We start from the raw sequence: 23,948 nt of genomic DNA on the forward strand, positions 1-23,948 counted from the left end.
ATAATATTTTAGTGTTTTTATTTAATATATAATGTTTAATCTGCTCAAAAACGCAGTGTTTATCTATGTATTTGAAAAAGACGAATGGTCGCGGACTCTGTTGAATACGTTAAGTTTGAGAAAATCAGTTAAAAACTATACAAAACAATGTCAGACACCTACTGATTATATGTTATTGTGACATAGGCTGACATATTCGGTGGGTTTCTGATAGCATTTTGTATAGTTTTTTTTTAGTTTTAAATCATTTTCTCAAACTTAACATCATCAACAGTGTCCATCACCGTTTGTATTTTTCAAATACACTGATAAACACATTTCTTCGTGCCGACTAAGTTATAGTAAATAAAACGGGGTTGTATTACTAAACACAGAAACGAAAAAGTTGTTGAAAAATAAATATAACAAATAAATGTTATCAAAGGCAAGATAAGTTACTTTTCTACCTAACTGGATAAGATTTTAGTGTTTTTATTTAGTGTAAAATATTTAATCGGTTTGAAAAAATGTGTTTATCTGTATATTTGAAAAATACAAATGGCGGCAGGCTGTTGGACACATTAACTTTGGGAAAATGAGATAAAACTAAAAAAAACTATACAAAACACTGTCAGGAACTCACTCAATATATGTTACTGTGACATACGCAGACATGTATTCAGTGGTTTTTAACAGTATTTTGTATAGTTTTTTTTAGTTTTAACTAATTTTCCCAAACCTAATGTGTTAACACAGTCTGCCGCCATTAGTAATTTTCAAATATAACAGTAAACGCTGTGTTTTTTTAGCCGATTAAAAATTTTGCATTAAAAAAACAAAACAAAAATTATCCATTTCGGTAATAAAGTAACATATCTTGCCTTTGATAATATTTGTTATACATTTATTTTTTGACAACTTTTTCGAATCTATATATACAGTAGTCCAAACCCAATAAAAACACTACAAATTATCCAATTAGGTAGAAAAGTAACTTATCTTGCCTTTGAAAATATTTACTTGTTATGTATTTGCTTTTGTTGACAACTTTTTCAAGTCTTTGTGCAAGTACAAACCCAAAGGTGTATTTTTCTGTCTGATTTTATTTTTGTTACCGCGCTTAAATTTAAATTTCACGATATCTTTTTTGGGGGAGGGTTTTTTTCTTACATTAGGTCCACCTCCACAATTTTCGACTATGCTGAATAAGAAAATCTTATTTAAAATTTGCAGAGGCCATTAGTTTTCGAGATATAAATACCTGTACTATGCACTATAATTCACTGACGGCCATGAATAAACACTCCCAACCTCCCCATATTAAGAACGGCTTTCGGAATAAACAACACCCATGCCTAACCACATGTTTTAACCTTTTACCTGTCTTTCGTCTTTTAAAAACGGCTTTTGGAATAAATACCACCATTCTCCCCATGTTAAGAACGGCTTTCAGAATAAACATCCCCCAACCTACCCATTTAAAAATTGTGGAGGTGGACCTAATGTGAAAATTTACCTTTTGTTTTTTTTTTAATAAATTGTTAGTTGACACCACAGAATAGTGACAAAACACCATCCCCTCCCCTTGGTAAGAATAGCAAAAAAAAAAAAAATAAATAATAATAATGGTTTTCTTGGTAGAATCTTTTCTGTATTTTACCTAACAATTTCTTTTGCTAATGAACTTACTGATCCACGCTATTTTTTAAATCGTATTTCCAAGTTTAATTAAAGTTTAATTATATGTTTTTTTTATTTAATTGTAAGGTTAAAGTACAGAGTAGATACAAAACACCCTCCCCTCCCCATGTTAAGAATGGCTTTTTAAATAATAACGTTATTATTTCAGCACGGATCACTCTCTACATGAGTACCTAATATTTTTTTCAGCCATTCTTAACATAGAGAGGGGATGGTGTTTTGTAACTATTCTGTGCTTTTTTTTAACTAAATTATTAAAAAAAGATAGTGTGAAATTATAAAAAAAATAAAAAGATATTGTGAAAGTTGAATTTAACTTGACCCCCCAAAAAGAAACAATGTGAACGGCGCGTTCAACATTGTAGCCGGACCTTATTTGGCAATAAGGTCACGTTAGTCGATTAATGGGTGCTAATGCACTTACTGATCCGCGCTATTTTTTAAAATCGTATTTCCAAGTTTCATTAAAGTTTTATGTTTTCTTTGTATTATTTTAGATTAGGTCCACCTCCACAATTTTCTTTTAAATGACGACTTTTAAAGGTTTCCGACTATGCTGAATACAGAAATCGCATTGAAATTTGGCAGAAATAATTAGTTATCGAGATATAAATAGTTGTTTTATGCGTTGTATTCTTCTCCACATGTTAAGAATTGCTTTTTAAATAATAACGTTAATATTTCAGCACGGATCAATAAGTGCACGAGTACCCAATTTCTTTAAAAGCATTCATATTTTCTTATATAAAAACAACTTCTGTAAAAAAAAAAGAAAAAACGTGCACTTTCAATTTTTGTTAAAAAAAGGTTTTCTTAAAAAAAACCCCAAAAAGTACGGTAAAAAAAGCAAAGAACAAAAGATTAATCGGTATTCATGCAGAGAGTGATCCGTGCTGAAATAATAACGGTATTATTTAAAAAGCCATTCTTAACATGGGAAGGGGAGGGGGTATTGAATAAAAATTGAATAAAAAACATATCATACAACTTTAATTAAACGTGCAAATACGATATAAAAAATAGCGCGGATCACTCTCTGCATTAGCACCGAAAGTACAGAATAGTTAGAAAACATCCTCCCTCCTCATGTTAAGAATGGCTTTCTAAATAATGTTAATGCTTCAGTACTGTTCCTTGTCTGCTTAAGTTTAACTTTTGTTTATTAAATTGTTAGGTGAAAGTCCAGAATAGTTACAAAGCACCCCTATTCCCATGTTAAGAATGGCTTTCTGAATAATAACGTCATTATTTCAGCAGGGTAGCTTCTCTGCATAAGTGCCATGTTTTGTTTTTTAAATTGTTGGGTGAAAGGACAGAATAGTTACAAAATACCATCACCATGTTAAGAATGTCTTTCTAAATAATATTATTTCAGCATGGTATTTTCTATGCATACGTACTATCTATTTTTGTTTATTAAATTGTTAGGTGAAAGTATAGAATAAATGCAAAACTCCCTCCCCATGTTAAGAATAGCTTTCTAAATAACGGTATTATTTCAGCACGGTACCTTCTCTGCATAAGTACTATCTTTTGTTTATTAAATTGTTAGGTAAAAGTATAAAATAGTTACAGAACACTCTCCCTTTCCCTGTTAAAAATGGCTTTCTTAATAGCATTATTTCAGCATGGTACCTTCTCTGCATAAGTACCATGTTTTGTTTATTTAATTGTTAGGTGAAAGTATAGAATAGTTACAAAACGTCCTCAACATGTTAAGAATGTATTTCTAAATAACGTTATTATTTTAGCACGGTACTTTCTCTGCATACGTACCATGTTTTGTTTATTAAATTGTTAGGTGAAAGTCCAGAATAGTTACAAAACACCCCTATTCCCATGTTAAGAATGGTTTTCTAAATAATAACGTCATTATTTCAGCAGGGTAGCTTCTCTGCATAAGTACCATGTTTTGTTTTTAAATTGTTAGGTGAAAGGACAGAATAGTTACAAAATACCATCACCATGTTAAGAATGTCTTTCTAAATAACATTATTTCAACATGGTATTTTCTATGCATACGTACTATCTATTTTTTGTTTATTAAACTGTTAGGTGAAAGTATAGAATAGATGCAAAACTCCCTCCCCATGTTAAGAATAGCTTTCTAAATAACGGTAGTACTATATTTTGTTTATTAAATTGTTAGGTGAAAGTATAAAATAGTTACAGAACACTCTCCCTTTCCCATGTTAAGAATGGCTTTCTTAATAGCATTATTTCAGCACAGTATCTTCTCTGCATAAGTACCATCTTTTGTTTATTAAATTGTTAGGTGAAAGTATGGAATAGTTACAAAACGCCCTCCCCATGTTAAGAATGGCTTTCCAAATAACGTTATTATTTTAGCACGGTACTTTCTCTGCATAAGTACCATGTTTTGTTTATCGAATTGTTAGGTGAAGTACGGTACTCATGCAGAGAGTGATACGTGCTGAAATAATAACGATATTATTTAAAAAGCCATTTTAACATGGGGATGGGAAGGGTATTTTGTACCTAATCTGTATTTTAATCTTACAATTGAATAAAAAACATATAATAAAACTTTAATAAAACCTGGAAATACGATTTAAAAATTAGTGCAGACCACTCTCCGGTTTAGCACCAAATATTATTTCAGCTAGTTACAAAGTGTTTATAATTAAAAAAAAATGTTCATATTTTCTTATATCGAAAAAATAAAAATAAAAAACAAAAAAAAAACAAAACAAAAAAAAACGACTCCGACTCAAAAAGCAAGCGCCAAACTTTTTTTTTTGCCTGATATAATAAAGAAAAAATGTTCAAATTAAAAAATTTGGAAGATAAACAAATGAATTGTTTTTTTTTTTACTTATCAAGTAAACAGAAAATGAAATCTTCTAATTCGTTTCGTCAATTCGTGGGTATGAAATGAATCGAACCGGAAGTTCAGTTCTATCAACAAAACAGGTTCGCACTGACGGCTTACGAAAATATATTTATTTTATTTAATATTTTAATAATTGGCGATGTAAATTTATTTTAATGACATAAAAAAATCCCTGGACTCTAAAGATGGGCTGTCTGAAAATTTCAAATAAATTGGTAATGTAGAAATATGGTTGTATAAGCTTTGAACGAACCAAGAATTACATTTTTATATATATAGATATATAAATATATATATATATATAAATATATATATATATATAGATATATAAATATATATATATATATATAATATATATATATATAAATATATATATATATAATATATATATATATAATATATATATATATATAATATATATATATATATATATATATATATATATATATATATATATATAGCTTCCGTACATTCATATCTGATTTACCTCTGCACTCCATGTTTAAAAAGGAAGTGTCCTCTATAGTATCGGATCTGACCGAATGGTTAATTGTAGGCATAGACCAATTCATACCATCTAAAAAATTCCAACAAAAACCTTACAGCCAGCCATGGTTCTCCCCAGAATGTACTGCTGCTATCGCGCACAGAAATAACTTTTTCCATAGCTACCAACGTAATAGATGCACTGAGACTAAAGCTGTTTTCAGGACTGCCAGCAACCACTGTAAAAGAGTAATAAAAAATGCAAGAGAGCTATATGCCCAGTCTGTTAAATCCAAGGTAGCTGACCAGCGGCTTGGTTCCCACCAGTTTTGGCAAATAACAAATAGGATCCTGAACAGAAGTGTGCGTTCTTTCCCAACCATTATCAATGGACCAGATGTCATCCCGTCAGCGTCAGACAAGGCCAAACTATTTGCAAAGAACTTTGCAGCTAATTCTACCCTATGCGACGAAGGCCATCAACTCCCCATATTTCCTCCTATAACACAGAACAAGCTAGGTAACATAAAAATATCCGTGCATGAGGTCGCCAAGCTAATCAAGAACCTAGATTCCAGTAAAGCAACTGGCCCTGATGGCATCCCAATTATAGTGTTAAAAAAGCTTCAACCAGAACTTGCTCCCATACTTACGAAACTATTTAAGCGCTGCCTTAAGGAGAAGTGCTTTCCGACTCCCTGGAAGACCTCATCAGTTTGCCCTGTATTTAAGAATTCAGGTGATAAGTCATCTCCCTCTAAGTACAGACCAATAAGTCTCCTGTGTGTTATGAGTAAATTGCTGGAATCCATATTAAATAGAGAAATAGTCAACCACCTCAGCAGGAATAACCTTCTTAGTGACACACAATATGGTTTCCGCTCTGCAAGATCTACCGCAGATGTGCTGACGGTTATATCCCACAGGATTAGTAAATCTCTTGACAAAGGCTTCCTTTCTATGTCAATTGCTTTTGACATATCAAAGGCCTTTGACAAGGTATGCCATAAGGGTCTACTTAACAAGATTTCCAGCTACGGTATAACTGGAAATGTTTTCTCAATCATTAAATCATTTCTCCCCGATAGACTCATAAGAGTAGTGGTAGATGGACAAAAATCGGAGGCCTGCAATATAAATGCTGGAGTCCCTCAGGGGTCAATCCTGGGCCCAACTCTCTTCCTGATCTACATCAATGACCTCCCTAAACACATGCTTAAATCATTCGTTGACATCTATGCTGATGACACGACCATCTACGGCAACACATCAAAAGCTGTAAATGACAAAGTTCTCTCTGATTCTCTCTCCTCTGATCTCGAGCGCGTGGTTCAGTGGGGGAAGATGTGGCTGGTTACCTTTAATGCATCCAAAACCAAACTCCTATCCTTACATCATCAACGCTCCAGACCAAATACTAAAACTAGATATTATTAGATTTGATACAAATCAACACAAAAATATAATTATTTTACTTATTTCTTTATGCGTGCATGAGAATAATTTTGTTGTACGGAGTGAATAAAAGTATATATTAACCGAAACTAGATACGTCCTATCGAATTGGGGGCGGCCAATATTACAATTTCCCACTTCTTAATCAATTAAGAATTGAAATATTAATTACAACGACCGCTATAATCACCAATAAAATTATTTACATGAAAATATATAAAATATTAAATACATAAGACTCAATTTTTTAAATTCATAGTATTATATTACAAATACAATAATTAAATGAATTATAAGATAATATTTATTTCTAACTAATTTTTACATAATAACATACAGATAGTTTTAAAACTTTATATATAATATTCTTTTTATTTTTATTTTCTTACTTTTATTTATTTTTTTATTTATATTTTTTATTGATTTATTTATCTTTTAATAGACCTACTTTCCATGACTCAATTAACTATAGGACGCGTGTACAAACATCCAGTTTATTTCCCTTACTTTTCTCAGAGTTTCTAGACTAATATGACAGTTAACATTAGATCACTGTCTCCTCTTTTGTTCTTCCTCTTTTTTTCTTCTTTTTTCCATTACGCGCTGTTCTATTTCTTTCACTATATATCCGTATATTTTCGCCCCGTTCTTCCTAGGTTAGTAAACGCGTGTCAAGGCATTTACATGTCAGAACGTACATCTTAGAGGCGTGTGTGTGCGTGTGTATGTAGGTGTAGGTGTATGTGTATGTGTTGCGTGTGTGTGTGTTGAAGTGTGTGTATGTGTGTGTGTGTGTGTGTGTATCTATGGTTACATCAAGCTGCCGCTTATAAGTGTCTAATCTAATATTTTTATTTTTAATTTTTAATTTTTTTTTTTTTTTTAAATCCCTACCACCCTCTCTATAAAATGTATTAAGTGGATTGCTACTACCACCACCTTTGGTTTTTTGAGGGTCGAAGCCCGATCTTTTCTTTTCTTTTTTTCAGTATCAAAAATGTAATTGTCTGATTTAGATGCTTGAAAATACCATAAGGTTGAAATAAATTATTGCATCGACAATTATGTAATTTCCGTGTTATAATTTATATATATATATATATATATATATATATATATATATATATATATATATATATATATATATAAATTTGCTGTTTGTCCATAAGTTATCTTTAATCAAATATTAACCACTATGCATCGTAATCACGTTGACACACCGGTTCTCATCAAATCATCGAAGTTAAGCAATAATAAGCCTGGCTAGTACAAGATGGGTGACAATTTGAAGAATACTAGGCGTTGCTTGTGTTCTCCGCTTTTCTCGGTATTGTTTCCAGTCGTACTGAATTTTTACTTGCCACTGAAATTAAACAATTCAAAACCAGAGGAGGTGGCGTTTGGAGAGTGCTCAACTGTTGCCACAAAAAATTCATTCGTAAGCACCCTTATAGTGGGTATCCATTGTCTGTACAGACTGAACGGAGTCTTGATTGATTGACCAAAATTCTTCAGTGATGTCTACAATTATAATTAGCAATGTTATGGATAGGACATATTTTTGAGCTTGACAATCAGTATTAAGTTGAAAGTAAAACAACCAATGATGTCAGACCAGGATCATAGTGTAGTATCTTTTCTGATGCTGCATTTAACTTTTTTCACTACACTCTTTTGGTCTCGGTTAGTTGAGGAAACTTCCTTCATGACTGATATATTTTTTTAAATTGTTGTTACTAACCAGAGTGCCCCTTTTTGGGGAGCTCGTTTCCCCCCACATTAAAAACCGACCTTTGTCTTTCTCTCCCCTCCAGGGGAGGCAAGTAACAAAAAACAAAGAAACAAAATGACTATAACAGAGCCGAATGGAAAAAATAATCTTAAGAAATATTTAGACACAATCTTTAGAAGACCACGCTGTAGCGAAATACAGATAGCAGCGATAACGGGGCAACGTATATGACTGAAAGGTCACTTGCATATAAATTTAAATAGAATGAAAAATCAAGTGTTAGCACCAGGAGGAGTTAACTCCCTTGATGTTTCTAAACTAACTTAAGTATGAAAAATTAAAAAAGAAAACGGACACGCAACTGACATTTCGATGGATTCAGAAAACGCTTTCGCGATACAAGACAGTGAAAAAATTGTTGACCCAAATCGGCGAATTTGCGAATCCTTGAACAAAACGTAGGCGTACAGCGATTGACAGAATGTATACCGTGCTCGGAGAATTCAACTATATTTAGTCACGAGTTATTTAGATGCAACATTATTTATGGAGAAAAACACTCGTCTCTCTGAAACCACTATCAATAATTTCCCAAACTCTTTATCTGTGCCTAAACATAAATGTAGATTCCATAAACAAAGCTCCTTTCTTAGAACTGCACGCCTGTGGAACTCTCTTCCGTCCGTCTGCTTTCCAGCTGACTACAATCTGATTGTCTTCAAGTCCAACGTAAACAAGTTCTTGATGAACTGCCCCCCCCCTAAGTAATCCAATTTACAAAATTCGCACTACTTATGTTTACTACGCTACAATCACATGGACTAATGTATCCCCATTAACCCTTATCCTTGAGTGGCCTCAGGGCCTTGATAAGTGGGGATTTCTGTGTGAAAAAGAAGGTAATTAATTTTCTATCGTCGGGTTAATAAAATGTGAATCCATAAATAACATACGATTATGGTTCCTGATTCTTCAGATATGGATTAAAAGTTCAGATTAATTGAATTTGAATCTGATTACTGTTCTCGTCTTGAGTGTTAATCGTGCAGCATTATCGTCCGGAACCTTTTATTTTCTTCTTTTTTTTTTTAGAAATGGTGCATCCTACTGGAATCACAACATTGGTCCGTTATTTCAGACATTCCAACCGAGAGATCTTTTAAAGATTTTGACCGTATCTACAAGTGAAATTATTTTACCTTTCTTGCATTTGTTTCCCGGTTATATTTGTCAGGTACTTTTTTATTTTTTAAATTTTCCATGAGTCCATTTGAATAAAAAAATTACTTGAATTACAAAAATCTTCCTTAAGATCTCAATTTTTCTTGGTATTTTGTTACATTTTTTCCCCCCAGCTCAGTTTAAGCCAGCACCATATCGTACACTTACTTAAACTACGGTTGTTACTTTCTTTTCTCTTATAACATACTAGCCTGGGTGCCTTCGGATTTGTGGAGGCTTGTGTTGAGCAAAAAAAAAAAGAAAAGAAACTGGAAGTAGGCAAGAAGGCTCGAACCCGTACCGCGAGGGAGGAAAAGAACGGGAAGAAAAACGTGACATCTTTGCCGGTGCGTCCATCGCAAAACCGGAAGAACGTCGAAATTAAGGCTAGTAAATCGAAAAGAGGGGATGACTTGCGAGAATATCGGCGAAAAAAAACGACCGCTCCTTGTGAAAAAGTGCCCAGTTGAGGGTGAAGGACTTAATGTTTTTTTGGCTAATGTTTCAATATTTGTCGTCCGAAAGTTCGAGGTTTAAAACGATACCGATTTCGTCACGTACCGATGCGTCTGTCAAAAGTTTTTGGCGGACATAAATACAAATAAACAGACACACAGACGTCTCTCGTGTATATTATAGAAGAAGACAAGCGGGGGTACACAACGTTGCCCGGTGTGTGTTGCAGTTGTGTAGTAAGGGTTGGAACAAAAAGTAACCCGGTGGGGGCGAGAAACAACAGGGTGAAGAGAGGTATTACACAAGGGGTAGTAGGCTGGAACCCGTAACACGAAGAAGGAAAATATGAGGTTAAAAAAAAGTGGCAGTAGGCAGGCAGGTTAACACCCGTAACGCAAACGAGAAAAGAACGTTACGCGTTAGCTGATGTATGCATCGCGTAAGCAAAAGTTGCGTGCGTCGAATTTTAGCATAGTCAATCGAACGTACGATGATTTAAATGCTTAGGTATTTATTTGCTTCCTCACGAAAGCAAATTAGACACAAGGTCGTTTTTAACGTCGGGGAAAAGGGGGCATTCTGGCAGTATCCAAATAAATAGTAATTGTCTTATTATGAAGGGGTTCGCTTACATTGACTAAGGACTAATCCTGGCCCGAAAGCCAAGATGATTTAAATGCTTTGCGCTTTTTCGAACAGTTTCGCTTTATACGAAAAAGCCAAACAAACACCCGAGGCGACGCCACTGAGAATATTGTTTACCTAGACAAAAAAAAAAAAAAAAAAAAAAGATAGAGACGGTGTCCGTTTGCAAATCCGAGATATTACGATCTGGGAAGTATGCGAAACCTTCCCGCGGAATCTAACCGACGCGAGAACACGACGTAAAAAAAAACTTTCACAGACATACACAAACGTTTATGCCCATTTTACCTTATATATATATATATATATATATATATATATATATATATATATATATATATATATATATATATATATATTATTACTATGTCGGGTTTAACAGATCCGCTTTCTAGATACGTAGCTGTAGGAATTGCATAGTTATAGTCGATGGTGTATGACTTATTCCCAACTGTTTTGTTCTGGTAAACATGTTCCTACGACTTGTTGCTAGACTGGATATTCAACTTTTTTAAAGACGGTCCGATGGAAATATTTATACATTCATAGTTTCGATCTCGCTTTTTTTTTAAATACAAGAAGTGAATTGTTTAAAAAAAAACCCTAATACTCGCATGCACATGTCTCATTTTCTTTCCGTCTTTTAAAAAAAATTATATTGAGAACACTATAACAATCAGTAGAGGATTGGCTCTAATAATAATAAATTCTCTCTCTCTCTCTCTCTCTCTCTCTCTCTCTCTATATATATATATATATGTGTATATATATATATATATATATATATATATATATATATATATATATAGTCATCCACATACAGTACTATTTCGCTCTTCACAGCTCATCAGTGCGGCTAGACAGGCAACTGCTGTATGAATCATGAATTTAACGATGTTTTGACATCGTCGGAAATACCTAAGCTCGATTTGTTTACACAAAGAGCATCGCTTATACGCTAATGGTAATTCGTGTATCACTCCTCAATATGATCAACTCAAGATGAGGAGCATTATAATCATCCACATACAGTACTGTTTCGCTGTTTCACAGCTCATCAGTGCGGCTAGACAGGCAACATTGCTCAAGCCAGGATTAAAACCCGCCCGTCCGTACGACAGTCAAGGCTCCTAAGCACTACGATATCGGCGGCTGCTGAATGAGTCATCAGTACATATATTACGACGGTAATATATATATATATATATATATATATATATATATATATATATATATATATATACTGTAGTCATACACATACAGTACTGTTTCGCTGGTTCACAGCTCATCAGTGCGGCTAGACGAGATATTTATCAATTTAATTATATCTATCTATCTATCTATCTATCTATCTATCTATCTCTCTCTCTCTCTCTATATATATATATATATATCTTAGCTAGTATATATATATATATATATATATATATATATATATATATATATATATATATACTAGCTAAGATATATGACCAGAGTGAGTATATTTTTTATAAGCTTTACTAATATAATTTTTTGTTTAATGGTAGCGATATTTATGTCTCTGCTAATATTTCTGTTTTATTTTTCTTGTGTTGACCGAAATTATACCAAAAGTCTATATGAATTTTGTTAGGGCTTGGTAACAACATATGGCACGCCTCTCTTTTGGTAGAAGCCTGTTTAAGATAAGCGTGAAGCAGTCTCAACAGATTATAGCGCAGCTGTTCGTTCGAGTTATATACATGCGTTTGGAAATGGTTTGAGACTCGCATGTGTTTTGTTTTAATATATATTCAACAGAGGGAACGTTTGAGAACCATACGTGAAACTGTGAAAACATTACTTTATAAAGAATACACCCACACTCACCTACGTAACAGTTTATTCACTTCATTAGTTAGGGAACAGTTTCAGTTCCCGTTTCGAAAAATTCTAAAAAAAAAAAAGACCCTTTATTCCCCTGTTCCATCTGCAACTTAAAATTACCTAGTAAATAATTCAACACATTTCAAACATAATTTTCAAACAAGTTCCTGTTTATTTCCCCGTCGAATGAAAGATAAATAATAGAACACTCCGATCTTCCTGTCCAGCCCTGCATATAAATTTTATATTAAGCAGTGGAGAAGTAAATAAACATTCGCTGTGCTCATAATCAGCCACACCGACGAGTCACAGTAACGGCGAAACACGTGTCGGTCAATAAGAACTTTTTTCTCTCTCTCGTTCTTTCTTTCTGTCACTATTTCTTTTTGTTTCAATCTATTTTTGAATCTCTTTCCCTCTCCCCCTCTCACATCCCCCCTCTCTCTCTCTGTGACCCTCTCTCACTCCCTCTCTCTTTCTCTCTCTCTCCATATATATATGTATATATATATATATATGTGTGTGTGTGTATATATATGTATATATATATATTTATATGTCATCTCCTTAAAGAACTCGATTCTTATTGCCAAGCACTTTACGTTGGAATGAAATTAGTCAGTAATTTAGCCTATGTGCGCACATCATGATGTCATAATCATAAGATAACTCTCAGCCCTCTTGAAAGAGATTCACGCTTTATATAAATACTAACTTCAACCATATATTTCTTGTGGTTAACGTTGGTCGAGTTGTTTGTCCCTTGCTAATGGAGTAATAGTTCCGTGGCCGTGTTCGAATATCCCGACCGGCTGTACCTGACACCCTGCACTGATGATTCCCGAAAGGATGAAACACTAGTGTCTGTAGGTATTACACAGATTGGTGGAGGAGTTTGGTAGACTCTGCAAATGTCAACTTTTTCAACTTTGACCTCTTGACAGACAAACTTTTTTCCAAAAACTCATTAAAATGCTTTCTGCATAGCTTTATGTAAATTTTCAAATGTTTAGACACAAAATTGGCTGAATAGTTTGCTAGAGACCGCAAAAGTAAACTCTTTTGAACTTTGACCCGTTAGCCGCCAATTTTCCGGTTAAAACCGATTAAAAAGCTTGCCCTATGTCTGATTCCCTTTTATGTAAAATTTCAAATGTTTAAACCAAAAATTGGCTGAGTAATTTGGTAGAGAGGTCAATTTTTTTTAAATCTTTGACCCGGATTTTGGCCCCTTAACATTTATTGTTTTAAGCTCAAATCGAATAAAAAGTTTGATCCAGGTCCGAGTAACCTACATTTACAAATTAAAGTGTTTAGACCCAAAATTAGCGGAGGAGTTTGATAGAGTTTTCGAAGGTCAAATCAACAGAGCGTAATTATAGTTTATTTAAGCATTATAAGCTATATATCTCCATATATGTTTTAGCTGTTATTTTTTCTCGGAACCCAGCGTCGTCTCTCCTAAGTAGTAGACACATGTCTACACATATATAGCAAATAATGTTTTTATAAATCAATACACATACTGCATACATACAAACTCACAGTATATATAATATATGAGTGAGTTTGTGTTTTTTTAAACATTGAAGGGCATGATATAATTCGATGCCTCCGTTCAGTCTCGAAAGACAAAGCATACCCTTAATAGGTGCAGCTGCACGTATGAGTGTGACGCAAGGGTTGCGCAATTAGCCAACCACACGTTCCCTGAATCGGCACGGTTTGAGTCCAGTGGCAAGAAGTTCAGGACAACTGTAAAAATATTCTGAGATGAGCGGAGACGACATTCAGCACGTGGGAATCCTAAATGGTCACCCATTTAGTATTGAACAGGTTCAATGTTGCTTAACTTCAGTGATTCAGCGGGAACCGATGTATCAACGTAGTTATGCCGTACGCCTTTTTATGATTTAATTATAATGTGAATAAACATATTGTACCTATTTACAATGCCTCCCCACGGGACAGAGTCAGACACCAGGGTGTTTTTTTTTTTAACGTGGAGAAAAGGTACAAAAATAAAAAAATTGTCTCAGTCGTGAAGGACTACTTTTCCACCGAAAATGAACAAGAAAAGGAAGCGCAGCATCTGACGCCCAGATACTACACTTTGATCTTGGCCAATTGTAGATGATGAATAAATGTACCCTCTTCATCATGAAAGGTTCGCATGGAAACATGAACATGAAATTATGTTATCCAGTGCAATTAAATTAAACATAGAATACACACAAGTCAAGGGCGGACGAATACGTAAATGCATAGTAATTATAAAGAAAACAAAATACATTTTTTAAAAGATAAGATTAATCTCAAAATATACAAAACACAAATTAATGAAGAACATAATGATCTACGAAAAAAAGCAGCTCCGAAATAAATTACATAAAACTTCATAAATGAATAAAATAAAATAAATATCCTGTGTCAATTTAGATTAAATATATGAAATAAATGAATAAAATAAAGTAAATATATGAAATAAATTAATAAAATAAAGTAAATATATGAAATAAATAAATAAAATAAAGTAAATATATGAAATAAATAAATAAAATAAAGTAAATATATGGAATAAATAAATAAAATAAAGGAAATAAAGAAAAAAAAATAAATACACACATGAAATAAAGTAAACATTCCGCAAAGATTTATTACAAATATATAAAATAAGCAAGTAAATATATGAAATAAATAAATGACATAAAATAAAATAATTATCAGGGATCATTGACAATAAATATATAAAACAAATAAATACATTACATAAATATCCGAAAAAAACATTTATAATAACAAAATAAAGTAAATATATGAAATAAATAGATAAAATAAAATCCAGGAACAATCATGAAAAATAAATTACATAAATAAATGTAAGTAAATATAGGCAATAAATAAAATAAAGTTAATCAAAATAAATAAAGTTGAATATATATATATATATATATATATATATATATATATATATATATATAAAATAATATAATAAAATAAGATAATAAGAAAATATAAAATGAATATCCGAAATAAGTTGATAATAAATATATAGAAATAAACAAAATAACGTGAATATGCAAAATAAGTAAAGAATATGTAAAAATGAATATACGGAGATAAACGCATAAATAAAAATAAAGAATGAGATAATAAGGCTAGTTTAAAAGAAACAAGAAGCAAATTTATGCATTCAGATTTTTAAAGAAAATAAAAAAGGCAATATATAAATAAAATAGATAATTAAAACTAAAACTAATACTAAAACTATATATATACAGGGTTACCAAAAAAACGGGCCGTAACTCTAATTAGGCACCGTTTCTTAGTGCTTTGTCCGAATGAAATGAAACTTTGGTCATCACTAGTTTATTATATTCAAAACATTACGTCAAAACACTAGGGTCTTTGGCATTTTTTTTCTCTGTTGATTGTAAAATGTTCAGAAAAACAATTGAATGTCCTCTGTTTTCTTTTTGGTCACCCTGTATATATATATATATATATATATATATATATATATATATATATATATATATATATATATATATATATATATATATATACACCTGTAAAAAAGTTAATATTTTGTATTCCTGCACGTCACCAATTGAAAACGAATAAAGAAAAGTTATAAGCTTTTATACTTTTCGTATTCTTTTTTATACATTTCCATCTCTCTTTATCTCTTTCTCTCTCTCTCTCTCTCTCTCTCTCTCTCTCTATATATATATATATATATATATATATATATATATATAAATCAAATTATGTCAAGTAAGTAAATTATAGCGAAGTAGACAAACGTACCCGCATTTCCACCTCGTGAACAGGGTGGACACTTCAAACAATGTTTTCATTATTCTTTATTAAAGAAACGTTAATTGGTCGATTTCGTTTCGTCCTCTGATTCACCCGCGTCTACATTCGCGGCCGTATGACTTAACCCTTGATGCCTATTGCCTCGCCCTCGCCCCATCTTATGTTCGGATCGACATAAGTGCAGGAAGAATGCAGAGTTAAAAGAGAAGACAACCGCATAATTAAAACATTTTAACCTCCTCCATATTTGATGCATACACAAATATAAGTATAAATATGTACATGTTCATATATACATGTTTTATTCATTTCTTTAAAAAATAGTTACCCATATATATATATATATATATATATATATATATATATATATATATATATATATATATATATATACGAGCATGGGTGCCCCGTGTTGCCCCGCTATTTGGAGGTATATGGTGAGCAAAAAAAAAAATAAAAAATGAACGGTCAATTTTCTTTACCTTTGACCCCTAATATGGCCCCTTAAAATTTATTGTTTAGGGTTCAAATAGAGTTATTAAGCTAGATCCATGTCCAAGGAACCTATATCTAAAATTTCAAGTGTTTAGACCCCAAATTGTCGGAGGAGTTTGGTAGAGTTCTCAAAGGTCAAATCGTTGAACTTTGACCCCTTAACAGCCAAATTTCTGGCCGAAAACTGATCACATTTATTTCCCCAAATCTCAGTACCCTGTATATCAAATTTCGAGGCTGTAGACTAAAAATTGACAAAGTTATTGCGTAGGGAAATGTACAGAGACACAAAGAGAGACAGACAGACACTTTCACTTTTATATATATATATATATATATATATATATATATATATATTAGTCTTATTTGTAGTATTCCGAATTTTACTGAGTTTATATAATTCAGTAATCGTTCATATTACAATAAATTTTAAGCCAAAAAGAGATGACTAAAACTGTAAGCTACAAAATAATCATATTTCATAATTGAGCATTCATATATTGTTTTCACAAAAACCAAGACTATTCAGATAAATTCAAACATCATGTCGTTTGAAAATTTTCACAAGAACAGCCTTTCTTCAGATTTATTGAATAAAACACTTTAACAAGAAAACATTATGGAAACCATTTCCCTTATAAGGAAAAGAAAACAAGCGAAAATATCTTACCTATATCGCATCCATGCAAAGTCGTTTTTTTTTAAAGATTTATATATTTACCTATTTTCGTATCTCCACTAAAAAAAAAAATTCAAACAAAAATATCATACAATGTTACCACTAATTACCTATGTCCCTTTAACATGTTTTATTAATACTAATCATTGATTTCTGAAATTAAATTTCTTTCTTTATATATATATATATATATATATATATATATATATATATATACATACATATATATTGTCTTTTTAATATAATTATCCACTGACACGTATTTCGTCGTCTATGACTCATCAGAGTGGCTATATATATACATATATATATATATATATATATATATCCCGCGTTAAAGTATACATAATATATAATATATATATATATATATATATATATATACATATACATCCCATGTTAAAGTACACTAATGAAGGAGAGTGTTACTCGTCCATAGCTTTCCTTGATGTATTAGTAACAAAAACACCATCTAGTTACCTTACAACAATATACCACAAATCCACATTTACGGGACAATATACACGCTTGGATTAATTTTGCCCCCTCCCCCCCAAAAAAACCCCGTAAAATCAATGTAATTTGGACACTAACATATCGTGACCGGATGATTATTTATAAATCAAAATTAGCTGATGTGATTAAATTAGTCATTAAAAGAAAAATTAAGTTTCAGTTTTCTTAAATTAACCGGTGACTAAATAACCAATATATCTTCGGTTACCATGGTTGGGGACAGTAAGTGAGAAATTCGCCAAACAAATCAGCTCAACGATTCAAAAATATCATTTTGCTTCAAATGTGCGTGTTGTAGTCTCTACAAAAACCTTTATGGCATCCTCTCGAAAAAAAGTGTTCCCACCACCCCATCATAATAATGTAATACAATTTGAAGTGTAGTCGCGGTGCAAGCTACGTTGGGCGAACGACGTTGAGACTGGATGAGAGAATCCAATAGCACGTACCCAGCAAAATCAGAAATGAGACATACCGAGCAACGGACATTATTGGCAACAGATACGGGTCTTCAATAACTGACCATCACATTAAAAATTCGTCATGTGCAGCGAACTTCAGTACGGACTCATTTTCAATTCTGAGTCGTGTTCACTCCCAGTTTTATCTAAAGATATTGGAGGACATTCACGTTCGGTTGACTGGGCCTTCTCTCTGTAAACAGAAGGAATGTCTCTAAGGTTGCCTTTTTTCTGATTAGCGGCTGGATACCAATACAACTTTTTTAACATTGACGTTTTAGAGACAATTTCTTCTGACTGGCTGTTGGTTACCATAGTAACTTTTTCGTAGTCGACGCCTTCATAAATCATAGCGGGAATGTCGCTCGCATGGCATCATATTCGGGTTATAGAGAGAGAGTTAACAAAAGTGATGCTCTTTCCGTGCTAGGGCTGATAATATTTCGCTTACAAAGTCGCACGTTAATTCTGTTTCTCTCTTTTTTGTTCCTTTCTTTCTGTTTATTTACTTAATTACGTCTTTTATTTGATTTTTTTTTATTTTGTTAGTTTAAAACGTTGTATTAATTTTTATGGACAATGCGTATATTATTGAACAAAAAAAAGAAAATATTATTTTAAAGTAAAGCCTGGAAAATCATGGAGTACATAGAAAAAAGGCGAGCATGAAAAGTAATGTGGTTAAGATTTAGCCCAGGAAAGTAAAATGTCTTGTTTTTAAAACTGGAAAAGAAAAATACAAGATATTCTAGTAAAAAAATATTATAAATCTATAACTTAAAATATCACATCATTAAGAGTTGATTATAAAATGTTAAATTGAATTAAAAAAAAAATGTTATTATTATATGGCAAATAAAATTTCAATTTTTTGGAAGTGCTTACGAACTTTTGGGAAAACCTAATATCACCGCACAAGCAAAGAGGCCCGTCTATAAAATCAACTTTTGTAGATTCTTTATAAGACAGGGGCGCGTCCAAAATGAATGTTTATTTTACAGAACAATTCAACCATGACACTTGGCTTTTGTACGCTAGATTTTAACTAAAGTGGTTATGCAAAAATAATTTTATACAATCAACAGTTGGTTCTTTGATAAGGCAGGGGTGCGTTCACAATGAATGTTTCTGTTCAGAAAACGATTAAACCATGATACTTTACTTGTGCATTTTAAACCTTAAATGAAGCCATTATTTAGAGAAAACGATTAAACCATGATACAGTAGATTCTCTACAGTGCAATGTAGACTAGAATGCATTGTGGACCAAGTCACTGCAGGGGGAAGGAGTCCCTAAGTCGTGCAGGCAATCAATAAGTATTGAAGGGTGGAACGTTCGTTGATCATAATTAACTATTCGAGTAGAAGCATTTTAAACATTGTAATAGATTCTGGCAAATTTTCTTGCTTCAAAATTAACGTCAAATCACAAATTTACACACACACACACATATATATATTTATATGCATTTTATTTTGCTCTATCTTATATATTGGCCTATTCGTGTGTGTGTGTGTGTGTGTGTGTGTGTGTGTGTGTACATGCATGCATACATGTACACACACACACACACATAGATTTGGTTGTGATTGTCTTATAAAAAGATTTCCTCAATATTTTTTAAGACCGTAAACCACAATATATATATGCGTGTATGTGTGTGTGTGCGCGCGTGTGTGTGTACTGTGTGTAATTATATCTACGTTCAGTGTATACTGTACGCCAATAGTACTCAAGGCGTGAGTAGAGCTGGATAGTAACTTATGAAAAAATATTGTAACTAAGCTGCACGGAATCTTTCGCGTTTCACCCCCGTAGGGAATCGTCAGGTTAAAATCCATTACATTATTGAGATTCGTGCAAAATTTTAATAGCAAACTAATGTAAGGAGTGGCATAGATTGATTGAGTTACGCACACATACGTGCATATACACACCAACACGCACGCACACGCGCACCCCCTGTATATATATATATATATATATATATATATATGCATACATATATATATACATATATATATATATGCATACATATATATATACACATATATATATACATATATATATATGCATACATATATATACATATATATATACATATATATATATGCATACATATATACATGTATATATGCATATATATATGCATATATATACATATATATACATATATACATATATATATACATATATATATATATATATATATAGAGAGAGAGAGAGAGAGAGAGAGAGAGATAGAGGGGGAGGGATGTGTATGATATATGAGTTTCTAAATCAATTGAATCGAAAGACAAGTAAAAATGAAATGAAAATGTGACAGAAATCGATGGAAATAAATCGAAGAGTTCAACCAAAAAGTGTGTGATGAAAATCAATCAAAACTAAAATAGTAAAAAGACATATAGATGCACAATTTTCGCACAAAACTATCACAAAATATATCTGGTATATATCGACCTTTTACCCTTTTACCGTACTAGTATATATATATATATATATATATATATATATATATATATATATATATATATATATAATTAGTAATTAGCCTGGTAATAGTATGAGCATATACATAAAGTTACTAAGATAGACATGTTCTGCTAAAACTTGAGAATTACATAGCAAACACCCTTAAAGTTGACATTTTTAATCGAATTGCACCAGAGATATATAATCTCTTAATTAAAAAAAATGTGTGTAGTATTCATATCATTACATGCATATACACGTCTTTTAATGTCATTACACTTAACTAATGAAATCTGAACTATTTTGGGCTTTCTCAAATGTATTTTAACTGTTCTGTACTTTCAATTAACACTTTCTGGGATTAAGCACTCATCAAGGAAAAGCTTAGAATGTGTCGTTATAAAATAATTGAGGAGACGAAAGAAACTGTGACGGGGGTCATTGACACGCTTACACAAAAGGACTTCTATGAAGCCTTCCAGAAATTCGAACGGTAAAACAAGTGTATTGCAGCCGGAGGAGATTACTTCGAAAGAGATTGGAGTTTCATGTGTTCTAGCAGTAGAAGTGACCATTCGTAAAAAGTCTGGAAACCTATTTAATGCACCACGAACATAGGAAGATAGATAGTTTAAGCTGTTTTTATATCCGGATTTACATGGAATAATTAATTGAAGAATTAAAAAATATCAGGTTAGAATGTTCGTCTAGAATTGTAAACAAATTGGTAAAAAAAGTAACTACTCTATTCTATGCTGATTTCATTATTTATCTAATATATAAAAAAGTATATATGTCTGTCTGTCTGTCTCCATATTTTTCAAACTCTATCTCAGCCGAAACTAAAAGTCGTAGAGCGGCGCTAGGGGCTAAAATAATTTGGATTATTTACGAATCATTATTTTATGGGTCGTTAGCCGGTATAAATAGTTTTCAAGGGGTCAAAATTAGTCCAAATTGAAAAAAAAATCGCTTTACATTTTGTACATTCATCTTAGTTTATTTTTAATTTTTAGTCAGTCCATATGCGTATCATGTTGGTACAGTGGTAACGTCACCAGCTTTCAATGTTACAGCTTTGCTTTTGGTTCCGATTCTAGCCATTTTTCTTTTTTTTTTTGCTTTTGAAATTACGAGTCTATAACAATATATATGAAATCTGGAAAAATGAAAATATCATATTTAAGTGTATTTTATGAACAGGCAAATCCCTAGCCCGCTAGTTATTTATATATTTATTTATTTTCACCTTAACAATCGTGCCATTCCCCGTATGAGAATGTATGGGGTAATCATAACGAGGAGATTTTCTTTAGGCTTCGAATTCTATGTCATTTTGAATATTCCCTTGGAAATTACTTATAGAGTGAAGTATTCCCATATCGGATTGTCCTGTCAAATCTCCGAACAGATAGACAGAAGAAGCACGAGGGTGATATCTAGCAGGCATTTAAACATACTGTGAGTTTCATTTTTAGTTTGGATTTTCTTATCACTTTGTTTTTGCCGGGGACGAGGCATTCTACCGGGTGCCGAACATTCTCCCATTAGTTAAGTTACTCCAACCGAGAGATCTTTTTAAGATTCTAACCGTCGCTGTAAGTGCAATTGTTTGTATTTCTTTTGCACTTGGTTCACCGGGTATATTCGCCAGATAGTTTTTGAAATTCTTTTTCACTAGCCCGGTTGCTCCTATAATGACTGGTATGATCGATACCTTCTTAAGATTCCAGCTATCCCATCCTCTCCCCTTTCTCTCTCTCTCTCTCTCTCTCTGTTCTGTTAAGGCTAGCATCATTAGGGATGCTTACTTAAACTAGGTTTACCACATTCTATTTCATGTTCCATATCACTATGTGAGGCTTAATCGCCCCATTTTCTAGGTATGTAGCTGTAGGAATTTCGTAGTCATAGTGGATGGTGCATGACTTATTTCCAACTGTTTTTCTGGTAAACATATTACCACAATTTGCTACTACGTATATATGTGTTTACATATTTATAAATATTTTTATAATGCACAGGTGTAGAAATCAATGAAACGAAATACCCACAGAAAAAAAAAATATATCGAATAGGATTACATGTGGTGAAGAAAAAGAAGTCGACCGCCACTCCACCCCTCTAAAAAAATAATAAATGTGAAACTTAAGAACAAGAAAATCGATAATAAATAACATGAAAATATTCCATGTACGTACGATAAAAAGTGACCTGTATTTTAGAAACAAGTTGACCTCATGGCACAACTTAACACATTTCGATTTATAATCTATATATCTGTAAATGTGAAAATGTGTGTGTGCATTTCCCAACCAAACTACTCTGTCCCTTTTCAGTCTAGAGAAGCGAGATTTGACATAAGAGTTATTGAGATTTGGGAAAATCTTCTGAATCAGTTTTCGGCTAGAAATTTGACTGTCAAGAGGTCAAAGTTCAACGACTTGACCTTTGAAAACTCTACAAACTCCACTACCAATTTTGAGTCTAAACACTTGAAATTTTACATGTAGGTAACATGCACATAGGTAACCCTTTTTAATTTGATTTGAAACCTAAGTAATAAATGTTAAGAAGTAAAAAAAAAAAAAATGGGGTTTGCATTGCTGTAAAACAAAACGAGAGAATATTATTTTAGAGTGAAGCATTCCGGGAGGAACACTTTTTAGTATAACTGCTAACTTTTGTCGGAGGAGATGGCTGCCACAAGACAGAGTATACCGTAGACCGCAGATTTTTACATTAGAATTACCTGCTTCTAGATGCATGGTTAATGAAGACAGGGGGTGTATCTCTCCCAGTGAATTAATGCGCCCCCAGATACCAATCTGGAAATTTCTACGACTCGGCGCGAATATATATATATATATATATATATATATATATATATATATATATATATATATATATATATATAAGAGTGGTGGTGTTTGATCAACACTGCTGGGGAGCCATGATGTAATATACTGTTTTGTTTTTAAATCCCGAAACAGTGTTTCATGGTAAACAACTGATGATCTCTTGAAAAATAAATTATTGGTATTATAGTAAATTTGAGAGCGAGTTGATGCGGTGATTGCAGGTGATTAAATGACTTACTGGCTAGATGGTTTTCTAATGAA

This window comes from Euprymna scolopes, chromosome 32 (assembly GCF_053919585.1).
Source record: "Euprymna scolopes isolate OS-2025 chromosome 32, ASM5391958v1, whole genome shotgun sequence".
Classification (NCBI taxonomy): Eukaryota; Metazoa; Mollusca; class Cephalopoda; order Sepiida; family Sepiolidae; genus Euprymna; species Euprymna scolopes.